At 55.9% G+C, this 22,960-nt stretch overlaps 1 protein-coding gene across 5 annotated transcripts in view; it reads right to left on the reverse strand.

Annotated features, from left to right (window-relative positions):
* ZMIZ1 (zinc finger MIZ-type containing 1) overlaps window positions 1-22,960 on the reverse strand; it is a 220,203-nt gene that overhangs the window by 177,929 nt on the left and 19,314 nt on the right. For all 5 annotated transcript variants that reach the window (XM_052639370.1, XM_052639371.1, XM_052639372.1 and 2 more), the window contains exon 2: window positions 12,302-12,425. The gene's annotated coding sequence lies outside the window, so the exon portion shown is untranslated. The remainder of the gene's footprint in view (window positions 1-12,301; window positions 12,426-22,960) is intronic.

Here is a 22,960-nt window from a genome sequence, read left to right on the forward strand (position 1 = left end):
GGAGAGTTCCATGGACTGTACAGTCCAGGGGGTCGCAAAGAGTCAGTCATGACTCCTAGGGGTCGGTGAGGGGTTTCAGTGAGGCACGCACTGCAGTGTGCCCCAGTTCCTCTGCGCCCTCCCGTTTTACCCCCGCCCAACTCAGACTCCTGTGGCGGCTGAACCTCCCTCTCCAGGGACTGCCCATCAAGCAGGCTGCCCAGCTCAGAGGTGGGAAGAATCATTCGTGTCCACCCAAGCCCTGGCGGCCCTCCTAAACTTAAAAAAGTCAGTGATCTGAAGAGGCAGTCTGACCCTGACGCTGGAGGTTGGGGAGGATTTCACAAAGAGAGGTTTCTAGCTCCCCGGTGGGGACAGCTCCCTCACCTCTGAGTGAGTGAGTGAGCACTCAGTCGCGGCCGACTCATTGCTCATTTCGACCCCATGGACTAGCCTGCCAGGCTCCACTGTCCACGGGATTCTCCAGGCAAGAATGCTGGAGTGGGTTGCCATTTTCTTCTCCCCCTCACCTCTGAACCTCCCCTTTAAAACACAGCAGTCCCATGGAGGTCTGGAAACCTGAGCTTCACCTAAGCCATTATCTGCTGCCACTCAGGACTGTGCTCTGAACTTGTAAGGGAAGACAAAGATCACACCGCACGGCCTCTCTGCTCTGTAAGTTGCGCTCCTGCCTTTGGCCAAAATCAATACAGTTCTCCACTACGATTGCTTCACCATCGTGAGGGGCCAGGCCCCTTGTGATGACATCCCCACCCCCGCACTGGCGGAGGATGCTGAGGGTCCCGCTTATCACCCAGCCTCAGCCCAATGTGAAGAAGTGTGGGGGTGGGGTGGCGAAGGGGGGCAGTGCAGGCAAGGAGTAGGGGGGCTGCCCAGAGCTGCTCTAAGTGCCTCTCCAAAGACAAGCCCGGTGCTATTCATCAACTGGTTTTCAGGGCTGTGAGAAATCAATGGCATTTGTGCTGCAAACTCATCATTAGGACAGGAAAAACTCTGCAATGGAATTGATTTGTTTAAATATAATAACACGATTTAACAGAGAACCAAGGGGGTGGGGAAAGGACCCAGGCAAACAAAACACAGGGATAGCGCAGAGGACCAGAGCGGAACCAGCTCTGAAAAACCTTCCAATGCAGTGGCCCAAACCCACCACCCTCTCTCCCCCACGTCCTGCACGGAGGAGCCCAGAATGGGCACAAGCGGTGACCTGGTGGGAGGTGGCTCAGGCTTGGTCTCAGACGGGCCCTTCATCAGCATGAGGATGTGCCCAGGGACCTGACTGGTCACTGCTGCGTTGCTCCTGGAGGTGACTTAGGCTCCCTGAATGTCTGTTTAACTGAACAAACTTTTTTATCGGGCACCTACTGTATTTGAGGACCCTGTAAGGGGTTGTGGGGTAAATAAGAGATTAAATCCTGGGCTCAGCTCTGAAGGACAAGGTTCATAAGGCAGCTATGCAGATGACAACTCAAGACCAGGGAGGGCTGGGCTTCCTGGAATTTTAGGAAATGTGGGAAAGAAGTGCTGGGGGAAAAAGGTCAAAAGGGCACAGTGAGGAGCAGAAGTGGAAGGTGCATTCAAATAACCAGGAGGAGCGGGCCCTCATCTCATGGATATGGTACCCGCTGGCCTGATGACGATGGAGTTGATGATGATAAAAGGTGACTTTATTGATCCCGCAAACATGTGTCATTTCAATGAATCTCACCATCCTGTGGAGAAGGAACTATTATTGCCCACATTTCACAAATGACACCACTGAGGCTCTGAGGGAAGTAACTGCCTGAGGTCACACAGCTAGTAAGTGATGGAGCTGGGGTCAGACCCCAGAGCCTGTGCCCTAACCACTGTCCCTCCTGCCCTCACAGGGGCTTGTCCTTCATATGAGCCGGGGAGCTGATGGCGCCTGGCCTCCAAAACCTGGGGCAAGCGATGCACGGAGCAGTTCAAGGTGGGAGTCTGAGGCATGGTGTGGGTGGGCTCATGCACTGGGCTGGGGCCCTAGTCACAAACCCTGCTGAGGCTTAACCCTACAAGAAGGGTAAGGCTGAGCACTGGGTGCAGAGCTGGCCTGGCACTCAGGTGCCCTGATCCCTTGCACACCTCTTCCAACCTCTCCCAGAGGGTGGGAGTCCTGGGGGAGGGAAAGTCACGGACTGAGTTCCTGAAAGGCATGTCTGGGAGGAAGATGGCCTCCTCCACCCGACCCAGGGCTGGGAGATGCTCATCTGAGGGTGGGGACGGCAATCTCAAGTCCTCAGGGAAGGACCAGCAGCACTGGGCAGCCTCACTGAGCTCAAAAAAACCTTTATGTCAGTCTCGGAATTTGGACTTTATTCCTGGTGACAGTGGGAAGCCAGGGCAGGCAGGGGCGAACTGGGAAGAGCTCAGTAATTGAGATCAAAGAAGACAGTAAGATCTGAGCTAGCAGAAGGTTAGGGGTGCTGAGGGGGGACCCAAATCCAGAGATGGCTCAGAGGATTTAATCGACCATAGGGGAGAGGAAGAGGGAGGTGCCAAGGATGACCCAGGCATCTCCCGCAGCCCTCTGGGGGCTTCGATGCCCAGCTTTGCTGAAGCAGCGGCTGCCTGAGTCAATATGAATTGACCAGGACCCCAAGGAGCCCTGGGCCCCTCCCCCCAGGAAGCCCTGACTTGGGGGAGGGTGCTGCTAGCCGGCAGGCCGACACCAACCCCGCTCTGTCCCACTGCTGACCTTTCTTCTTTGTCAGCAGTGCTCTCCATCAATGCACCGGAAGGACCAGTGCAATCTCTCCCGGCTGCCTGGGGCCAGGGCTGGGGGCGGGGGCCCACTGCGTCTTCCCTCTTTTCAGGAAGAGGTTTCTGAAGCCTCTCTGGAAGGCTGGGTGCAGAGGAGCCTAAGCCCTCAGTGCGGATGGGGAGCCTGAGGCCTGAGAGAGGCGGCTCAGGACCCAGCAACCAACTGCAGGCACAGCCCTGGGCACAGAGAGCCCCTCGGGGTGACCCCCAGCCCTCCAGCTGGCAGTGGGGAGGGTGGAGAGGCGGGGAGGCTGGGTCAGGGGACGGGGGATGGGCAAGGATATCTGGTGAGAAGAGGGACCAGTGAGGTGTGGGAAGGGGGCAGGGGCAGAGCAGGGCTGTGCCCCAAAGTCAGGCAGGGGTCGGGGGAGGCTGCGGGTACAGTTGTGGAGCAGAGGATTAGCGGGGCCTAGCTCATCCACTGTCCCTGTGGGTTGAAAACTAAGGGGTTTCCGAGATGTGAAACTTTCAGTGCTAAGACCTGACAGTCCCAGGCAAAGTCGAACGGCTGATTCCCCCAGCAGGGCTGAACCTGAATTCTGGTTTTCAGCGCTACCGCTTTCAGACCGTGAGCGGCCTCTCTGGGCCTTTGGAATGTAGAGATTATAGGAGTATCTTGTGTAGGGCTGTCACGGAGATTGAGTTAAATAATGACTGTTAAGTGCTTAGCCTCTGACACAGCCTCTGATACGAATCATTCAACCACGGGTGGGGGCTGCTATTATTACCACGGACGGTTACGACTAATGTGAGCGCTAAGAGGACAAGAGAGCAAGCACCAAGGGCTCCCCCCGCGCCGGGCCCTGTCCTAAGCACCATACCAACCCTGCTGGTTTAATCTCACAGTGTTGATGGCAGAGGAGCCATTATTATCCCATTTTCAGAGGACACTGAGGCGTGGAGGGGCTAAGCCACCAGTCCAGGTTCTCACAGCGGGTGAGAAAAGAGCCCAGAAAACCACTTCCATTTCCATGGGGCTCACCCCACAGCCAGGGACACGTAGGCCAATGTCAACACATCTGATCACACTGACCAAGGGCAAGAACTGGACAAAAATACACAGGTGGGACGGGTGTGGCAGGGCACTCGGAACGTGCACAGGAATGGGCAAGAGACCCCTGCTTTTGAGGGGTACCAGTCCCTAGTTTTCAGCCTGGGTCTTTTAAGACCTTCCTCTTCCAGTCCATATACATCAACCAAATGTATGGGGGCTTCCAGGGCTGATTTACAGAGCAAGAGAAAGGAAAACCCCCAGAAGTGCTCAGGCCTCCTCCTGGCCTGGGGCAAGGAGCGCGGGGTGGGGCCGGGGGTCAGAAGGGAGCAGCTCTCTTGACCTGAGACCTTCTCCATGTTACCTCATTTCATTCTTGCAACAACATTATAAAGTCAGTCATGATACCCATTTCAGAGATGAGAGCACAGAGGCTCAGAAACGAGCTAAGGTTTCACAGCTGGATTTAAACATGTCCAGCCCTCCAGTCTGGGCTCCTCTTGCCTGCAGGATGAACATGCGGCATGAAGGCAGGAAGCCGCACCTTGGACAGCTGTGTTGGACATGGCACAGGTCTCAAGGTGAGCACTGGATAACTCGGAGGAGGAGGGGCACCGGCATAAACTCCAGCAGCTCAAGGAAGGGGCTTAAGCTTCCAGGGCTGGAGTGGCCAGTCTGGCAGGATACTGCACCCGGGGAGAAAACGGGGTGGGTGCTAGGGTCTGGGCAGGGGCCCATCACCCCAATACTGGGGGGTAGGGAGGCCCTGCAGAGAGCCCTCTTCAGTTTCAGGAGCAATGCCATCCCTGCTCAGACCCCTAGGAAGTCCTCAGCACGAGAAACTGTAGTCTCGCGAAGCAATTAGCTTCCAGCACCCAGGAGAAAGGTCGCCGAGGCAGGCAAGCAGGCGATAGCTGGGCAGGGGCCCTGGGAAGCTGGACCCGGTTATTTTTAGCATCTTGATGCGAGAGGGAGGAGGCCTGCCTCCCTACCAGGTAAATGTCAGCACCACTGGCAGATCCACCAATTAGAGTAACTGGAGCCAAGGAGGAGAGACAGTGACTTGGGGGCCTCTCCCTTGAGCTCCTCGGCCCCCAGAAGCGCTCCTCCTCCACCCCCTCTTCCCGAGCCCTGGCCCATCTGCCGTAAGCCTGAGCAGAAAACCCTGGCTCCATCCCAAAAGGAGTTCGACTACCACCTGGAATCCAAGGTGAGTTCTGCCTTGGCCCCATGACCCTGGCCGAGTCTCATGCCTTCTCTTCTCTGCTTCTAATCCTCCCCTGGAAAATGGGCCCCTGAGAATCCCACCTGCTATTCTGAGGGTCCAGGAGCCAGGGCTCATAGGGAAGCTTTGCTATGAGGCCAGCTCGCCCTTCCTGGTGTAGAAGGGCTGTTGTATTATTCCGGGAAATGAATTCTAGGCTTCCTGAGCAGGACCCCCGACCAGCCCCAAGCTGATGAAGCTTGAGCAGATACTGTGCAGAGTACTGGGGGGATGTGTGAAATCCTGGGTACCAAGAGGCCAAGGGCCCCTAGGTGCTGCTCTGCTGATAGGCAAGGTGAGAGGGAGGCTGCTGTGGGTCGTGAACACAACCTGGGCTGAGCCCTTGGCTATGGGAGGGGTTGCACCCAAGGGGGCATCCTGCACCCACAGCTCCTGCAGCAGGCCACAGGCACATATGGCTCAGAGGGCTGCCCCTTCTCCGTCAGGCTCCGAGCCAGCCCAATGTCTAGGGCAGGGTCATCTACTCCCACCTTGCCCCACACACCTTCCCTAGAAGAAGTAAAGAGGCAACTGGTCATAGGAAGGAGAGGAAGCCCATTGCTCAGCCCACCTCCCCATCAGACTCTCAGCTTCATAGTCTACTCTGGGAGTTGGATTCTTAGCAAGCAGAAGAGTGCCCTAAGGGCTGAGTCCCCCATCCTCCCTGGCTTCTGGCAAAGCCTGGGTCCCCTGGAATCCTTGGCCAGTTGCCCACCAGCTCCCAGAGGAAGCCTAGGACCCTGGCACTTGCTCACAACCTCCCCAAAGGTAGGCTCTTCCACTGCAGCCCTGGCCTGCTGTGTGGACTGCCTGGAACTCATAGGAGATCTGAGGCAAACAGGCACAGAAGCGGAGCAGGGAATCTCTCAGGGATGTTTAGCAAGTTAGAAACAAGTACAAACTTCCTCCTTCTTCTGCCATCTGGCCTGTAGGGGGCATCTCCAACCTTATTTCCTTCACTGCCCACTCTTGGCACGACCCATCTGTCCCCAGAGTGCCTGCCTCAAAGCCTTGACCCAGCTGGTTCCTGTGTTTGGAATGCTTTCAGATCACAATAATGTCCATTCTTCAGGAACCAGCTAGAACTCCACCTCCTCCAAGAAGCCCTCCCTGACTTGGAGCCCTCCTTGGGGACCCTGAGAACTCATCCTAACAACTGCAGATCCAGCAACCTCTGCAGACCGGTCTCTGGGCGCCCGGCTGCGGCTCGGCGAAGGGGACTGACAGGGGACACGGGCGGCCTCAGGTTTCCAGAGTCCACTTTCCTTCCTCACCCCCCTGCATCCTGTCAGCTTTCTGATCGGAGCCTGACTCTGGAGCATTCTCTCTGCCCTGGCCTCCGGGCCTAGAACCCCCAGACCCCACTGGGTCTCAGCGTAAACAGAAGGGAGGAGAAAACTAAGAATCGCAGGCCTTAGCAGGAGCTGGTGATGACAGGAGGCGGAGGACAAACAAGGCCTTCACAGAGCCAGGTCTGAGGGCCCCCTGCTCTGCTCTCCACATCTCCAGAACTTCCCAGGACCCCCACTCCACAGCCCCAGCCCCTCAGGGGTGGGCCCTGCCTTTCTGCAAGCACCACGCCCCACAGATGGGTCACATTAGCTGTAGGACTTGGGCCCTGCTGGCGTCCACAGCCGCCACACAGTTTAGGGTGGTAGTGAGCTCAGCTGAAAGCCTGCAGTGCCATGCTGGGCTACTTTGGGGTGTACCCTCCATTCTCTGAGCCTCAGTTTCCCCATCGGTACCACGAGGGGTTGGGCCAGGTGATTTCCTAAGGCTATTCCTCCCCCACGCGGCAGAGATGCTATGATTCAAATAAAGAGGCCTCCCTCACAGCCCCACCCAATGTCTGCTCCCTGCCCGCAAGGTCACAGAGGCTTGGACCTGGGACACAGGGCATGGGTGTGGCTGCCCTCACCCTGAGTATGTGGCTCCCGGACCAGAGGAAAACAAACTCTAGGGCTCAGAGAGGGGTGGTGAGCAAACACCACAGGGAGGGAAAAGCACCCGCTGTGAGTAACACCCAAGGAATCCTTCTTGGTGTAGTTCACCAAATCCCTGCTTGTCCTCAGAGAGCCCTGCTGGTGGCCGAGGTCAGTGGTCCCTGGGGTACAAGGGCAGCCCCACCCACCACAGACAGCAGCAGGCTCCCACCAGACTCTGGGAGAACCAGGGGGCCATCCTTTCACCTCCTGTCTAGGCCGTCAGCCTCCTGCAACCGCCGTGATGATGCTGTGTGACTCTGGGTTGGGCTGTGGGTCTCTCCGTGTCTACCATGTCATTGGACAGGTTTGTTCATGGCTCCCTTCCAGCCCCACCTCTGGGCTAACGTCAGGCCTGTATCAGGAAGGGGTGCAGACTGTGGCTATAGAAGGTGGCCCCTGGGCTCTGCTCCGGGACAGCTTCCCATTTCAGCATTTGGGCAGACTAGCATCCCTCTGGGAAAGAGGCCCAGCTGCTGGCCCAGGAGAGGTCCCAAGGTGCCTGGGTTGCTGAAAACAACTCGGTGTGCTGGAGGCCCAGCCAACCGGGGTACACAATCCCCCAGCTCTGCCCCTCCCCTCTGCCACTGTCTCTGGGTGAGCTGTGAGCCTCTGCTTCCAGGCCGAGGCCAGTCCCCGCTCCTGGCCTTCACAGAGGAGCTGCCACTGCTCCACAGCCCCTTTCGGTTCCCTGCAATCTGCAAGATCAAGGTCAAACTCGATGGCCCCGGGGAGCTGCCTCAGTACCTGCTCCCAGGTGTGGCTGAATGAAGTGTCCTCCCCCAGCTAGACTCCTCACCTATTCCACCAACTTGTGCAGAGATCCCAGGAAGACCCTGTTCCCTCACTCCTCTGTGTAGGGATCTAGACCCCTCCTCCAGGCAGTCTCCCCTGCCTGCCTCCTCCAGCACCAGGGAAGAGCTGTCCCTCCCATTTCCTACTGCCTTCACCTGCTGAGCCTCCACCTAGCACACACTGCTCTGTAGACTCCGTTGACCTCCACTCAAGTCAGCACTCAAAGAGACACCTGTGGAGGCCAGCTCCTAGCCCAGTGCTGGAGCCTAGTAAGTGTTCACTATGGCTGATGGAATGAATGGTTCACCAGCAAACATACATGTGGCTACCAGAGGCGGATGTAGTGGGGAAAACACATACTATGGTGTCAGGTAAGACTGGGCTGAATATCCGCAGACAGCACTGTGACCCTGTGTATATTTCTAAACTCTCCATGCTTTGGGGCCTCTGTCATAGCTCGGTTGGTAAAGTATCCGCCTGCAATGCAGGAGACCCCGGTTCGATTTCTGGATCGGGAAGATCCGCTGGAGAAGGGATAGGCTACCCACTCCAGTATTCTGGCCTGGAGAATTCCAGGCACGATACAGTCCACGGGGTCACAAAGAGTCGGACACGACTGAGCTTTGAGCTTCTTCATCTAGTGTGGGATAATTCGAGTGTCCCTGGGTTGTTGAGATGTTTGAGAACATTGCAGGTTGTGAACCCTGACCTGTCTCAGCAGAGCCTCTGGTTTTACAGACCAATGAACCGCTGCTCAGAGAGGGATGGTGACTTGTCTGATGTCATGCAGCAGGTCTGCAGCAAGACTGAGGCTTGAACAAAAACTTTGCTCGAAGGGCCTGTGAGGACAATGGCCCTCCTTGCTGACCCAGAGGGTCCCCCACCTCGGGGAGGAACGACCAGTGGGCTGTGGACTGTATTTCCAGCTCCAGGTTGGGTGAGGCGTTGCAGGGTCAGTGCTGGCTGCAGAGGCTGGGAGTGGACAGGCCTGGACTGCTGGCAGTAAATTCCAAGGAGGGAAAGGAGTCTGTGCATTCCCAGCTGGCGCTGGAGGCTGACATGCACGCCACATGGGGACCCCGGAATCCAAGCTCTGCATGGCTACGGCCAGGCCCGCCATGAGCTGGGCTTGGCACTCAACGTCGTCGAAGCCAGCCCCAAACTTGCCTTGTGCCATGTAGCCCTGGAAACCTGTTGACTGACAGCTGACGGTGTTCATGCTGTCAATGTGAAGCCACAAACTCAGGGCTAGAGGAGCTCCCTGCCTACAGAGCTCTCATCCACAGCTGTTTGGAACTGCCTCATATGAAACCCCAACCCCCGCTGTCCCTCTACAGCCTCTCTGAAATGACAATCCAACCACGTCTCTCCCTGTGTGCCCACAGCCCTGGGGATTAGCCCCATCACTCAGCCCCACCTGCTTGCCTACCATCAATGCCGTGGAGCACTAACCTCATCCCAGGCACTGCAGCAAGGGCTTATGTGGATGACTTTATTGAATTCCTCACAACTCAGTGGGGTCAGTTCTATTATTATCCCTATTTTACAGATGAAGCAATGAGGCACAGAGAGATTAAGCCACTCATCTGAAGTTACAGAGAGGAGTGTGAAGAGTCTGGAACACTCCAGCGCCGAGGCTCGGAGGCCATAGCCTTCACCACATCCATGCCCTCTGCAGTCATCCACCAAAGGTGTGCTGAGTACCTTTAATGAAGTGCCAGCCAGAGGGGGCAGCTGTCATGGCCCCGACTAGACATCCTGCGTGTCCAGCTGGGTTGGCTGTCATGACCCAGACCTGGCTCCAGTTTGCCAGGCTGAGGGAAGCGGGCCAAGCCACTCACAGGGGTGGGTAGGGCCGGGGGCTTGTGTGCTCAGCTGAACAGACCTCCAGCCCGCTGGGCCCTCTTCAACAGCCGTAGCACCTGCGGGGCCTCTCCTAGGTAAGGGGCTGGGAGAGCCTGTTTTCCAAAATGCTGAAATGGGAAGCTGCCTCGGAGCAGAGCCTAGGTGCCACCCTCTGTGGCCACTGTCTACACCCCTTCCCGAGTCGGGCCTGACCTCAGCCCGGGAGCTAGGCTAGGGACTGCAACTCTGGGCCTCTGTTTTCCAGTCTAGCAAAGGGCATAGGATCTCTCAAGGGCTTTCTCAATGGCCTGATGGGGTGTGAAAGAGCTTGCACACTGTAAAGAACTCTACAGTAACAAGAGGTCATTGTAGCTACTGGAGGGGGTCACAGGGCAGAGGTCAGGAGAGCAGGCCTGGGGTCAGAGAAGGCTCCACAGCATCTGGCCCACAGAAGTGAGTTTGCCAAACACAGAAGGGCAGGCAAGGGGCAATGAGGCAGAAGATTCTGCAAATAAAACACAGAGCAGCCCCCAACCCCCTCTGCCCCTGTGGATTAGGTAAGGCACACAAACACTAGGTTTCCAAAGTGTGTAGGGACAGGGCTCAAAGGCAGAGAGTGCACACCGGGAACCCCCTGGACACCACTGCCTGCCGGGGGGTGGGGCTGCCATCCCACCCTCACTGAAGCCACCGTCCCCAGATGCTTGAGATGAGCTGGATGCTGGCTCCACCGGGGCTTCTGCAGCTGGTGGAGAGGGCAACATCTCTCCCTTGGACAGATGAGTCTCATAGGCTGATGCGGGACCTGCCCAAGGTCACTGGGGCTGTCAGCGACTGGTGGAGCCTGCATGTGAAGTCCGTGCTTCACTTGTTCTGGGCAGCGCTGGCTTCACGGGCAGTTGCCCAGGGCCCCAGGCTCAGAAGGACCCACTCTTGGTTTAATGTTCTATGACCACCATTGTGAAATCCTTAATAATTTTTGAGTGACAGGCTCCACAATTTTGTTCTGAACCAGGCCCTGAAAATTATGTAGCCAGACTTGATTCTAGGAGATTCTTTTTGGTGGACATGTTGGGAGAGGAAGCAGAGGGCCAGTAAATGAACTTTTTTTCTTTAATTAGAGGATAATTACAGAATAGTGATGGTTTCTGCCATACGTCAACATGAATCAGCCACAGACATTCATTTCTCTGGGACTTTGCAAGAGCCGGACCTTCTGCTTGGGTTTCTCTTTTCTCCTTTATATCAACCTAGCAAACTTCTCCCTGCCTTCCAATGCTCAGCTCACTTGTCGCCTCCTGGGGATTCTTCCCAGAGCTCTTCCCTCACCAGAGAACATACCAGTCAGAACTCATGCCCCCTGAGCCATGGTCCCTTCTCCTTGGAACACATCCCTCCCTGCGTGTGCATGTGAGTGCACCCCTGTGTGTACGTGGAGGCACCATGTGTCGTGAGAACCTGTGTCTGTGTATCTGTGTAAGCGTGTGTGTGCAGCAAGTCTGATTGTGCACGTGTATGTCTATAGCATGCACGAGTGATGTCTGTGTGTATATGCGTGAGAGGGAGCATGCCTCTGCAGGTTTCTGTATGTATCTGTGCAAACACAACCATTCACGGCTGTGTGTGTACGCGTCTGTAGCCCCTTAGCATGCTCAAGGACAGGTTTACAAGCACACGTTGTCTGTGTAGTGTATGCGTGTACATATGTGTTCATGGACACAGTATGACTATGGGGTAGAAGAACCCTCTGGGACTTTTATGTGTATTTATACTTCCAAATGAAAACCTCATGTTCACATGTAACTATAAAGGATCTTCTTCCTCAGGAGAATCTTAGTCCTCTCAGAGACATTCTGGATCATAACCTGGGCCACCTCCTCCAAAAAGATTTCAGCCTCCCCATACTCACATGAAACGCCAGTGTTAATCCCCATCCCACAGCATGGCAGCCTTCCTAACCTCATGCTTCCTACCAGCCAACTGAGGACACCCACGATCTCTTGATGCCCACCCACAAGGAAAGACCAGCAGAGAGGGCGCAAGGCCAGGGGCAGAATGAACCAGAGGTCAGGAACTGGCACATTGGAGCCACACAGACCTGGAAGTGAGCCCCATGAGGGCTCAGCCACGCGGGTGGCCTTGGGCACGCTCCTTTCAGACCACAAACCTCAGTTTTCTCACCTGTACAATGGGGAGGATGACAGCACCCACCTCACGGGGCTGTGATGAAGATGAAAAGAGTTAATAACTGCACAATACTTAGCACAGTGCCTGGCATACAGTTAAATGCTCAGAATGTTAGAGGATATTGTTATTACTTCTATGAGCTAGATGAGAGAACTGAGACTCTCAAGAGCGAAGGGACAGGGCTACCCAACACTACACTGGGAGTCGGCAACTGGATAAAACCTGAAGTTCAAGTGCCAGGCTAGGGTATATCCCTCCCCGCAACCCTCCACTCTCTGGCTCCCTCTGAGAGGAGGAGGCCAAGGAGAAGTGAAAATTAAGAAATAAACCCCTTCCCCTTCCTCACTGAGGACAGCCCAGCTCCCGCTTCTCTAGGCCCTGAAACAGCACCAGCCGCCTGGGCTGAGTCCCACACCTGCAGATACCCAGGGTCAGGGCCCAGCTCATTCTGCTTACCTGCCAAGGTCTCTGCTGACCACTGGGACTGCAGGCTGCTAAGGGCGTCAGGAAAAGGCAGTCGCAGGGGAAGGAGGCTGTGGCCCCAGCAGTCCAACCTGGCTGAGCAGAGCTGATGCAGGTCCTGTGGAAGAGAGCAGAGGGTGCAGTGAGCTCCAAGCCTGAGCCTGAGGGCCCCGACCCTCTTCACCCACCTCTAGGTCCTGCCTGCCCAGGCCCCTCTGGCTATCTCCTGGAGAGTTGAGCAGGCCCACAGAAGTGGAGCCGCCCTAGAAACCGGATGCTGTCCTCCTCCTCCACTCCAAGTAAAGGTCAGAGGTCCAGAACTGGCCCCAGCACCAAGGTCAGCTCCTCTGTACCCTGTACTGCAGCCGTAGCCATGCTGGGACACCTACCACTGTGTGGCAGTCGGCTTAGCCCCCCAGGAACCCCATCCTTTGGATAAGCCGGGTACTCTGTCTGGAGCCCTTTTCCGTATGTCTCTGTCTTTCAAAGCCCCACTCTGCTCAGAAGTCCCCAGGGAGCCCTCACTGACCTGCTCTCCTTTCTTTGTCCATCCTGCAGGGGCTTGGGTCCAGCTGACCATGTTCCCTGCAGCCCCCGCCCCAGCTTTCTATTGGCCAGGTTCCCCCGTGAGCAGAACTCCTGGTCATCAGGAATGAGGTCTAGTTTATGTCTGTCCTCTGAGGCTCACAAGGCCACTGAGACTGCTGGATGGATAAATGGAGGGATGGATGGATGGATGGATGAGTGGGGCAGTGAAGATAGTCAGTGAATAAGTTGAACAAAATGGGCCGACTGACATGTGCCCTAAAGTCCAGGAGCCTGCTGAGCTTTCCACGGGCCTCCTCATACCCTTGCCCCTGTTAGATTCCAGAACCCAGAGTTCAGGTTGGAGAGAGCAGAGACTTGGGGAGGTTGACTCCTTTCTCTGCCAATTCACATACGAGGAAACTGAGGTCCCGATAAGGGAAGGGTTCCCACTGCAGGGTTCCCAAGGTCCCATTGCAAGAGAGAGCAAGGCCAGAAATTAAGCCCAATCTCTTTGTCTTGTCCACCGCCTGGAGGCAGCCACGGCAGTCCCTTCCACCTCCTGCATCCACGTGTGTCAGTTCATGCAGGCACCTAGCTTCCCTGATTATTGGGGGACGAGGCTAGCTGTAGAAGGAGGCTTCTGGGTAAAAGAGGGAGGGCAGTAGGAGGGCTGTGGGACAGGAAAAAGCGCAGCAATGAAGATCAAATTCAGAAAAGAGCCATCTGGTCTGATGGTCCTCCTTTCCCAGCCAGGAGGCCTGAGGCCAGGGGCAGGCCAGAGAGGGCACCTTACAGGGAACCCTGGGGTTAGAGACACCTCTCCAGCCCATATTCAGCTGGGGGGCCTCTCTAAAACCCCCACTAACCACTTCCCTCTCCTCCACAGAGGTCTTTTGGGCCTCCCAAACACGGGTTGGTGGGGCATGTAATGGTCACCACCTTGAACAGTTTGCACACATCCCCTAGCCTGTGGTCTATCATCAACCCAGCATTTTCAGCTCCACAGAAAGGTGTGCATGTGGTCACCCAGTGATGCATACTAGAATGTTCACAGCAGTGCTAGTCAAAACGGCCCAAGAATGAAAACTTCCCAAATGGTCATCAACTGTAGAATGGATAAATCAGTGTCTCCACACAATGAAATACAACACAGCAATGAGGACAAATAATCTCCAACTATATCCAACAGCACAGGCGAGTATTATGAACATAGTGTTGGCCGAAAGGGCCAGACACAATGGGTAATATATTGTGTACTCAGTCACTTCAGTCTTGTCTGACTCTCTGCAACCCTGTGGACTATATAGTCCTCCAGGCTCCTCTGTCCATGGGATTTTCCTGGCGAGAGCATCAGAGTGGGTTGCCATGCCCTCCTCCAGGAGATCTTCCCGACCCAGGGCTCGAACCTATGTCTCCCGTGTCTCCTGATTTCTTTACCACTACACTAACAGGCAAGCACTGAGAATATACTTAAGGAGTCCATTTATTTAAAGATCGCCTGATGCGAAGAGGCAACTCATTGGAAAAGACGCTGATGTTGGGAAAAATTGAAGGCAATAGGAGAAGGGGACGACAGAGGATGAGATAGTTAGATAACATCACCGATGCAATGGGCAAGAATCTGAGCAAACTCCGGGACATAGTGTAGGACAGAGGAGCCTGGCGTGCTCCAGTCCATGGGGTCGCAGAGTCAGACATGACTTAGTGACTGAACAAGAAGAACAGACAAAACTACTCTAGCTTGTGGTAGACTGAAGACGCATGGCCACAGACTCTCTGCAGCTCCTCCTATCAAAAGGTGAAGTCTAGGGACTTCCCTGGTGGTCTGGTGGCTAAGATTCTGCAACCCCGATGCAGGGAGCCTGGGTTCAATGCTGGGTCAGGAAACTAGACCCCACATGCTGCAACTAAGAGATCCCGTGTACCGCAATGGCAATCGAAGATCCTGTGTCCCACAACAAAGACCTCGTGCAGCCAAATAAATAAATACAAATAAATATTTTTAAAAAGAGGTGGAGCCTAGCCTCTATCCCTGAATCCAGGCTGACCACGAGACTTGTTTTGACCCATACGACTTGGTGAAAGTAGTATTTTGTAACTTACAGAGACTAGGTCTCAAGAAATCCTGCTATTTCTGGTTGGGGCCCTCTTGGAATGTGGCCTGGCCAGGGAAGGAAGCCAGTCTACCTTATTGGAGGATGGAGGAGAAGTGAGGCTGCCCAGCCAACAGCCAGCACAACCTGCCAGATGTGACTGAGGCCACCTTTGACCATCCTGTCCAGCCGGCCTTTCAGGTGACTGGAGTCACATAGGCCCAAGGGCAACTGGCAGAGGGACTGCTCAGGCAAACCACAGAATTATGAGACATAATAAATGGCAGTTGTTTAAGCCACTAAGTTTCGGGGTGGTTTTGGGGCAGAAATAGATAACTGATAGCATGCTGTTGATATTGTAAGGGTAATGTAGTCATTATCCCTGAGGGAGAGCAGTGACTGGAAGGGGGTATGTCGGGGGGCTTCTAGGGGATCTGGAATGTTCTGTTTCTTGATCTATATGGTGGTCACATGAGGGTATTCATTTTGTGAGAATTTGTTGAGCTATGCTTAGCATACACACACTTTTTCAGCATGGATGTAATACTTCAGCTGAAGCTAAAAACAAACAAACCTTCCATGGCTTTCTGCCCAGGGAGCCAAGACCCAGCCCCGCCCTGGCCTGCTGGCCTCACCTCACTCTCCTCTGCACATTCACAGTGCCACCTTACACCTCTGTGCTGGGGAGGCCCCTCCCTTCCTGCCCAGCTTCAAGCTTGAAGGCAGGAAGCACCTCCTCCTGGAAGCCTTCCCTGACTGCCCTTGGCCTTGCCCAAGTATCCGTATTCACACAACTATCTCTCTGGAGCTGGAATTTCCTGAGCACAGATTTAAGTCTGTCCCTGCAGTCTCCCCAGCTCTTGGAACTCTCCAAGTGGGAGCCCTGTCAGGGTTAGGGGGCACCCCTTTTCCTATTTATTCCCCTAGGGTCACAACCTCTGCAGTGGAGCTGTGATGATCAACCAGGCTTTGGGGGTGAAGGGGAACAGGGAGAACTGGTAATCATAAGAAGGGTCATATGTCACCATCTCCTGGGAACCTGGTTTCTCCCAGGTAGACCAAGGGCATGGCTAAATTTGGGGGTACAAAGAGGGTTTACAAAGAGGGAAAGGACTTGAGGAGCCACCCATTTTGTAGCCAGATGATGACACCTGTGAAAGGGTACTACTCCTTCCCTCTTAATTATCTAGTGAAATAAAGTACACAGCAGGGCCGACTGGCAGTCAGCACTGCATCTCTGCCCAAACAATGGAAGAGTTGTAATGTCAGACACGTGGGCATCAGCTCTGCTAAAATCCTTCCATACACTGACTCCGTGACTGTGACTCAGGTGAGCACCAGGGCCTCGGTCCTAGACGCCCTTCTCTGGGCCTCCTATTCCATCTCTGCAGTTCCAGCATTGTCCTCAATGGATGTGTGGCCCTGGGGTAGCCCCCTCCGGCCTTAGCCCCCTCCGCTCTTATCCCAGAGATCGGCTGAGTCAACTGTCTCTGATGAGTCACATTTTTCTTTCTTGTGGGAGGGCTGGCCACTGAAAGGCCGGGGGATCTTTCTGCCTCCTCAGAGTCCCTACCGTGCCAGAGATGGTGCCTGCCACAAGCAGGCTGGTATGGCCACTGCAGGCCATCGATAGTAGGCCACAGTACCTTGCCACCCACCTGCCCCTGGGAAGGGGGTGCTCAGGCCTGGAGGGGAGAGTCCATCTCCACCCTCATGCTTTCCCTGGTACCCAGATTTTTCACTAAGAAAGGATGCTCCTTGCCCAACAAGGAGGCACAGAGAAGCCAGAGCGTTCAGGATGGGAGATGGCAAGACACAAGGTTCCAGGAGACCTGGCTATTTGCTGGGCAGCTTTGGTCTGTCCTATGGCAGAGGTAACTTGGCGTGAGGAGCCTGTGAGGGCAGCTGGCTAGGTCCAGACTAATGACAGAAGGAGCTCTGGACCGGGGCACATCTTCCCCAAGCGGGTGTGCCGTCTCAGAGTGGTGAGGGCCTTGTCCACAGAGGCGTGCAAGTGGACGCAGTGACCAAGTGGTGCTGAGGGTACGCAGGAAGCATCGGAACTGGCGTTGAGCTCTGTATTTCCCAAACTCCTCTGATGATAAGAATCACTGGGGCCGCTCGTTAAACCCACAGCCTCCCAGGCCTCTCCCCTGAGAATGGAAGTCTGTGGGTCTGGAACGCAGCCCAGAAATTTAAATTTTTAACAAGTCCTCCCAGGTGATCCTGCGCATCTGGAAAGTTTGAGGGGAACACCGGCAGATGACCTTCCAGGTCCCTTTGGGCCTTGAGATGAGTGATTCTGAGCCCCGCACTCCACACCTCCCCTACCCTATCTGGAAGATGCCGCTGCCAGGAGACTAACTGCACCATTAAAATAAAAATGATTTAACAGCTTTAGGAGGGGCAGAGATGTCAGGGGGAGGGCGGTTCTAGCCCATGGTGGTACCGGCAGCCGCTCCCTCCTAGCGCCCCCTCGGCCCCCTAGAGTTATCCAGAAAAGCTCAGCACTGGGGAGGGGGTGAGTTGACAGCTGTTCAGCTGCTGCTCAGCGAGACCGGGAAAAGCAATTATCTTGCTCTTAGCAGAAAGGCGCTGGCTTTTACCCGCCCCCTCCCTCCCACCTTCACACACACACATACATACACACACACACACACAGACACAGACACACACACACACACACAGACACACACACACACACACCCCCAGGCCGAGATGCTGCTGGCTGGCTCTGAACCCACCTCCCCCCAGCCCCACCAGCCCCCAGATTCCTCTGCCTCTCAAACCTCCATCCTCAGAGCACATTTCCAACACTTAAATCATTTAGCCCGCTAAACCGGAGACGGTGAAATGGGTGCTATTTCTTAAAAACATACAGAGAGCGTATTAAATTATTGATAGCCATTAAACAGGGGGAAAAATTAAACAGCTCTCAGCTCTTATCAATCATTCATGCAGTTTCCACTGGGGTGTTTTCTGGAGAGTGATCACACGGGCAGCCCAGGGAGCCGACTCCTGCTGGCAAGGAAGGCTCTGGCTTCATGGAAGCGGGGAGGTGGCCGCTGCAGCCCCCAGCTACTACCCAGGCGGGCAGAGGCTGCGAAGGGGGTCTGGTGCGGGGTGGGGGGCGGTCAGCCTCCCAATTGACCGCCCCCCACCATTTTCACCACGTTATTAACAAAGGGATACTCTGATACCGCTTTCAGGAACCCCCTTTATTAAATCCAGCCTGCTTTTATTGAGCGTCTAGTATACACCAGGCATGCAAGGTGCACAGATAAATCAGCCTCAAAGCACTCACGCAGGCAAAGGTGGGAGGGAGCCCTTTGAAGCAAAACGTGGTTACACTACATTGTGATAGGAGCTACCGTGGAGGTCAACTCCGAGGGTGGCTCCGAGGAAAAGGGAACCACTTTGGCTGCAGCGGAGCTGTTAAGGAAGGCTTTGCCACCGAAGTCATTCCTGGGTAAAGTGTCACCCAGAGCACAAGCCTGGGAAGGGCATCCCAGGAAAGCTGTACAGCCCCGGCAGAGGTCCGCAGCCTCGCTGAGCCTAAGTCGAACATTCCATCCTGTCAACAGCCCTGCAGGTACTGCCCGTGTGGGCTTAGGGGCTTGGCCACAGTGTGTGGAGCAGGGAGCCGGCCGTCACCTCAGCCTCTCTTCCAGGCCCTGGTCAAATCCAGGCCAGGCCAGGGGAGTGATGCATGAGGCCAGGCCCCCACTGAGCGCTGACGGGCAGGAGGTTGGGGTTCACCCCAGCTGCCCGGGGCAGCGGCACCTCCACCCCCGCACGGCAGATCCATTTCCTGGCTCTGACTCAGGACACCTAAGCCAGCGCGTGACGCAGACCACGGAGGCTGCAGGGCCGGGGCACCACTGCTCTCCCGGCCACAGACAGGCCTGGCAGAGCCGTCCTCGGGCTCCCTCCTGTCGCTGATCCGTGCCAAGGACCAGGGCACCAGGGCTGTGGGAGCCAGCAGACACCCGATACCTCCCCACCTCTCCGCTCGGGGACCGTCCACAACCAGGGGCCATCTGAGGCTCTGAGGCCAGGCCAGGCTGCTGGCTGCTGCAGGGAACAAAGAGGCCAGGCCCACACCCGCCAGGACCCTGCAGTCCCAGCCCCCCAGGAGAGCAGGGCATTCTTGAACGGCTTTCAGGAGCTCTCCTTGCTCAGGAGCCCGAGCTGGGAGCTGGGAGGAGGCCCTGCCAAGTGTTGATAGCACCCTCTCCAGAGAAAGCTGCTGTCACGGGGAAACATTCTGGGGAGAGTGGCTGTTTACCACCAACGCCTGGGACTGTCAAGAAATAATCAGAAGAAACTAAATGTGCAAAGTTGCAAAGACATGTAATGGAAGCCCCCTCCCCAAGCCTGGGACTTTTCAACCTGGAGGACCAGGCTGCTCTATATTTGGCCTGGTTTGGGGAAATATTCTTAAATTTGCAGCAGGGGTGGAAGAGGATGTGGGGGGTGACATGCATACAGCCAGCTAAGGACTGGGAGACCGGGGCCCTGAGCGCTGTCATCGGCCTTGGCCTCTCTGGGCCTCAGTCTGTGCATGTGCAGAGTGACAGATACCCATTCGACCTTCGGGAAGACCATGTGGTCTGAGGGGACAGGGTTAACCTCCAGGCTGTCTCTCCAGTCTGCCAGGAACATGCAGTTCCTTAAGACGACCTGAACAGGCCACCACGCTCACTTGAAGACTCGGGACAACAGGGCTCAGCGAGTCTGAGAACGACAGCAGTCATCGCCTGGCCTCTGCACAGACCCGTACATCTGCCAGCGGCTCGCGGCTCTGCCGGGTCCCTGCCGCCCCACCTGGAGCGCTGCACGTGATCTGTTCCCTCTCATCCACCACCGCACCTGTGTAGGGTTTGGGTCTGAGTGGGCACAGAGCAGGCTGCCAAGGGAGGTTTGCTGACCAGCAGAAACAAGACACATATGGGCAAGTGAACCCCCCAAATTCCAATCAAACACACCTATCCCTATTCAGGCAGCAGCCCTGACTCCCCACTGCCAGCACCTCCACTGCCAAACCCCCAAGTCTGCTAAGTCCTTCACCTGGGAGTTGTGTCTGAACTTCCAGATGTTTCTTACGGCCTCTTTGCTCCAGCCAGAGAAGAGCGACTCAGTCTCCCCTGTCCATTCGTGCCCTGGGCCTTTGCACATGTCACTGCTCTCTCTCCTACAGCCAAGTGCTCCTCCAGGTCAAGCCCCATGCCTCCCTTTGTAGCTGCTGTCACACTTTTCACATGACACCAGACTGGCTTCTGTTTGCATTGGCTCTGCCCTCAATGTGGAGCATCGTGAATGCAAACAGGGCTCCTTCCGTCAGCACCTTGCCCAGGGGGTCGGAGAGGGGCCCCTAACTTCACTACAGTTCAACAAGCACCCCAGCCCCCAGCGTGTAGGTCAGAATCAGTTCCTCCTAAGGGCTAGCCAGCATCACTACTGCTGTAATTGTAAAAGCCATTCCCTTGATAGTGGGGGTGATGTCCTCCGCCAAGTGTAAATGAGACTGTACTCTTGGAGCTCCCGGAGCCAAGGGAAGGGGCAGGCTTGGGAATTTCCAGGCAAAGGCCAGCAGAAATTGGCCACAAATGAATCATTAACTCTCGAGTCGAGAGCTCCGAGTGGCCGGTGCCAAGGTCTCGGGCTCTGGCCTGTGTGGGCCACTTGGCCTCTCTTGGCTCAGGCCTGAGGGTGGCCCCCCCTCGCTGGCCATCTGCTTCACCCCATGGCCACTGGTCACTGACAGGCGAGGCCATCTGGACCGGAGCGGCCCAGATGTCTTATGGGAGAGGGCACGCCTTTCCCCAGGAATGACTCCAAAGCTTTGCCACACACTTCTGTCCTTCTGGAGTGCTGTCCCTTCACTGAGCTAAGTCTCCTCGTCCTTCAAGGTCTGGCTCCAGTCTGGCCTGCCTCCTCTCCGCCCTGCCTATCTGGGCCCACCTTGGTCCACCACCTCTGAGCGCCTGTTGCCTTGGCTGTGCCTGCCCACCCTGGCCCGGGTGCAGGGGCTCATTCGTTCAGTGTGATGGGGACTTGGCCCCTCTCCTGGGCCCCGTCAGCCGGTACGAGGCGGAGCACAGGTCAGGGAGCCCATGTGTGATGGGGTTGCCCATGGGCTCAATCTGCAGCCAGCAGGGTGAGCACCTGGCTGGCAGTGGGGTCTTCAGTCCTCACCCGGCTCAGCGACAACATCAAGTCCTGCTGCAGGCCTCTTTTCAGGGCTTCTGGCCAGTGAGGGTGCAGTTCAGGCAGGTCTAGACATGTCCGCTGGACTCCCACTGGAGAGCCAGGGAGTTGTGGGGGGCCTGGCACCCTGATTCCCAGGAGGCAGCAGAAGTCAGCACTGACCACCTTCCACCTTAGGGCACCATCCTGCAGGCTAGGGTGCAGTTTCATCATAGGCCCTCCAAACTGCCCTAAAGAGGCGCCCGAACTCTTCTTGGGTAGGGACTGATGGAGACAAAGTCTCGAAACACAGATTCTATTGTAATATGATGCCAATACATCATTCCCCTGTGTTTCTGAACGTAGTGTCCACCTGCGTGGCATAAAGCTGGCAAAAACAGGAACAAATATTGCTGACTCGAGCATTTGCTTTGTGTTAAGCTCTGTGCTGAGCTCAACACACATTTCTCGTGAGTCCTTCCATCCCACCACAAGGCACCCACTATTAATATTAATATGACTGCTTGAAAGAGGAGCAATCACGGCTCCTAGAGATGTGGATGAAGATGGGGTGATGTGCCCACGTCCCAAGGCTGGAGTGTGGCAGCTGGGGATTCAGATGGAGCATCTGACCTGGATCCCCACACAGCACCTAACCCCAAGGACCCTGGGCCCCTTGTCTTGCGCTCAGAGATGGAAGACGCCATGGTGCCCTGTGGTCACCACCCCACTCTCTTCATAAAGTCCTTTTCTCATCTGCTCCTAAAAGTAGCCCTATGAGACGGCCAGTGAGGGTTATTATTGCCATTGTGTGTGTGCGTGTGTGTGTGTGCGATAGTCGCTCAGTCATGTCCAACTCTGTGTGACCCCATGGACTATAGCCTGCCAGGCTCCTCTGTCCTTGGGAGTGAGTAGCCATTCCCTCCTCCAGGGGATCTTCCCGACCCAGGGACTGAGCCCAGGCTTCTGGCACTGCAGGCAGATTCTTTTCCATCTGAGCCACCGGATGGGGAAACTGAGGCTTCACGGGGCAAGGCCTTGACTTTATCAGATTTTACACCCCTTTAATCCTCACAACAACTCCACTAGGTGGCTGTTGTTAAAGCCATTTTGCAGATGGGAAAATGCTGAGAATAAGAGAGGCAGAGGGAGCGTGTCCCACATGCTGGGGTCGGAGCCCGGGCTTGTGCCCTGATCTGCCTGACCCATGACATAGGGCTGTCCCCAGGGCTTGGGCCTGAGTAAGGGTAGGCTTGTGAGCACGGTGGAGAGAGGGGACGGAGGAGCAGGACGTGGGGGCCTGGGGATGCGGGCCGTGTCCCTCTGTCCCAGCCTCACACTGCGGGGATGGCAGAAGGACGAGCTGCTCTGAGGAAGATCCCACCTCCATTTCCCCGCAGGACTCCTGGGCGGAGGCACTCTGGACTTGTTTACCACGGTGGAGTCTTACTGATGAGTCTAGTGATCAGGCTGAGACATCTCCGCCAGCCACACGGGTCAGCATCTACAGGTGCTGAGGGTGGATGGCATCCATCCGAGGAAAACAGGATAAGGTGGTAGCTGCAAGTCCATAGGCATGCCCTATCACACCCCGAGACGAGCCACACGTGTGCATGTACACTTCCCCTGCTAGTGTCTGCAGGCACCCGGGCACACGTGTTCATCAGTGTACACACTCACACCCAGGACAGCACACAGCTGCGCTCGGGGCATCTGGGGGGCCCGAGCAGGGGCGTGGACAGCTCTGATGCACAGGCAGGGCCCCTGTAGCTCTGGGGCCCACGAGAGCGGGGGCGGGGAACAGGTGGGCAGGTGGCCATCTGCGGAACCACGCAGGAAGCCG

This window comes from Budorcas taxicolor, chromosome 5 (genome assembly GCF_023091745.1).
Source record: "Budorcas taxicolor isolate Tak-1 chromosome 5, Takin1.1, whole genome shotgun sequence".
In the NCBI taxonomy this organism is placed as follows: Eukaryota; Metazoa; Chordata; class Mammalia; order Artiodactyla; family Bovidae; genus Budorcas; species Budorcas taxicolor.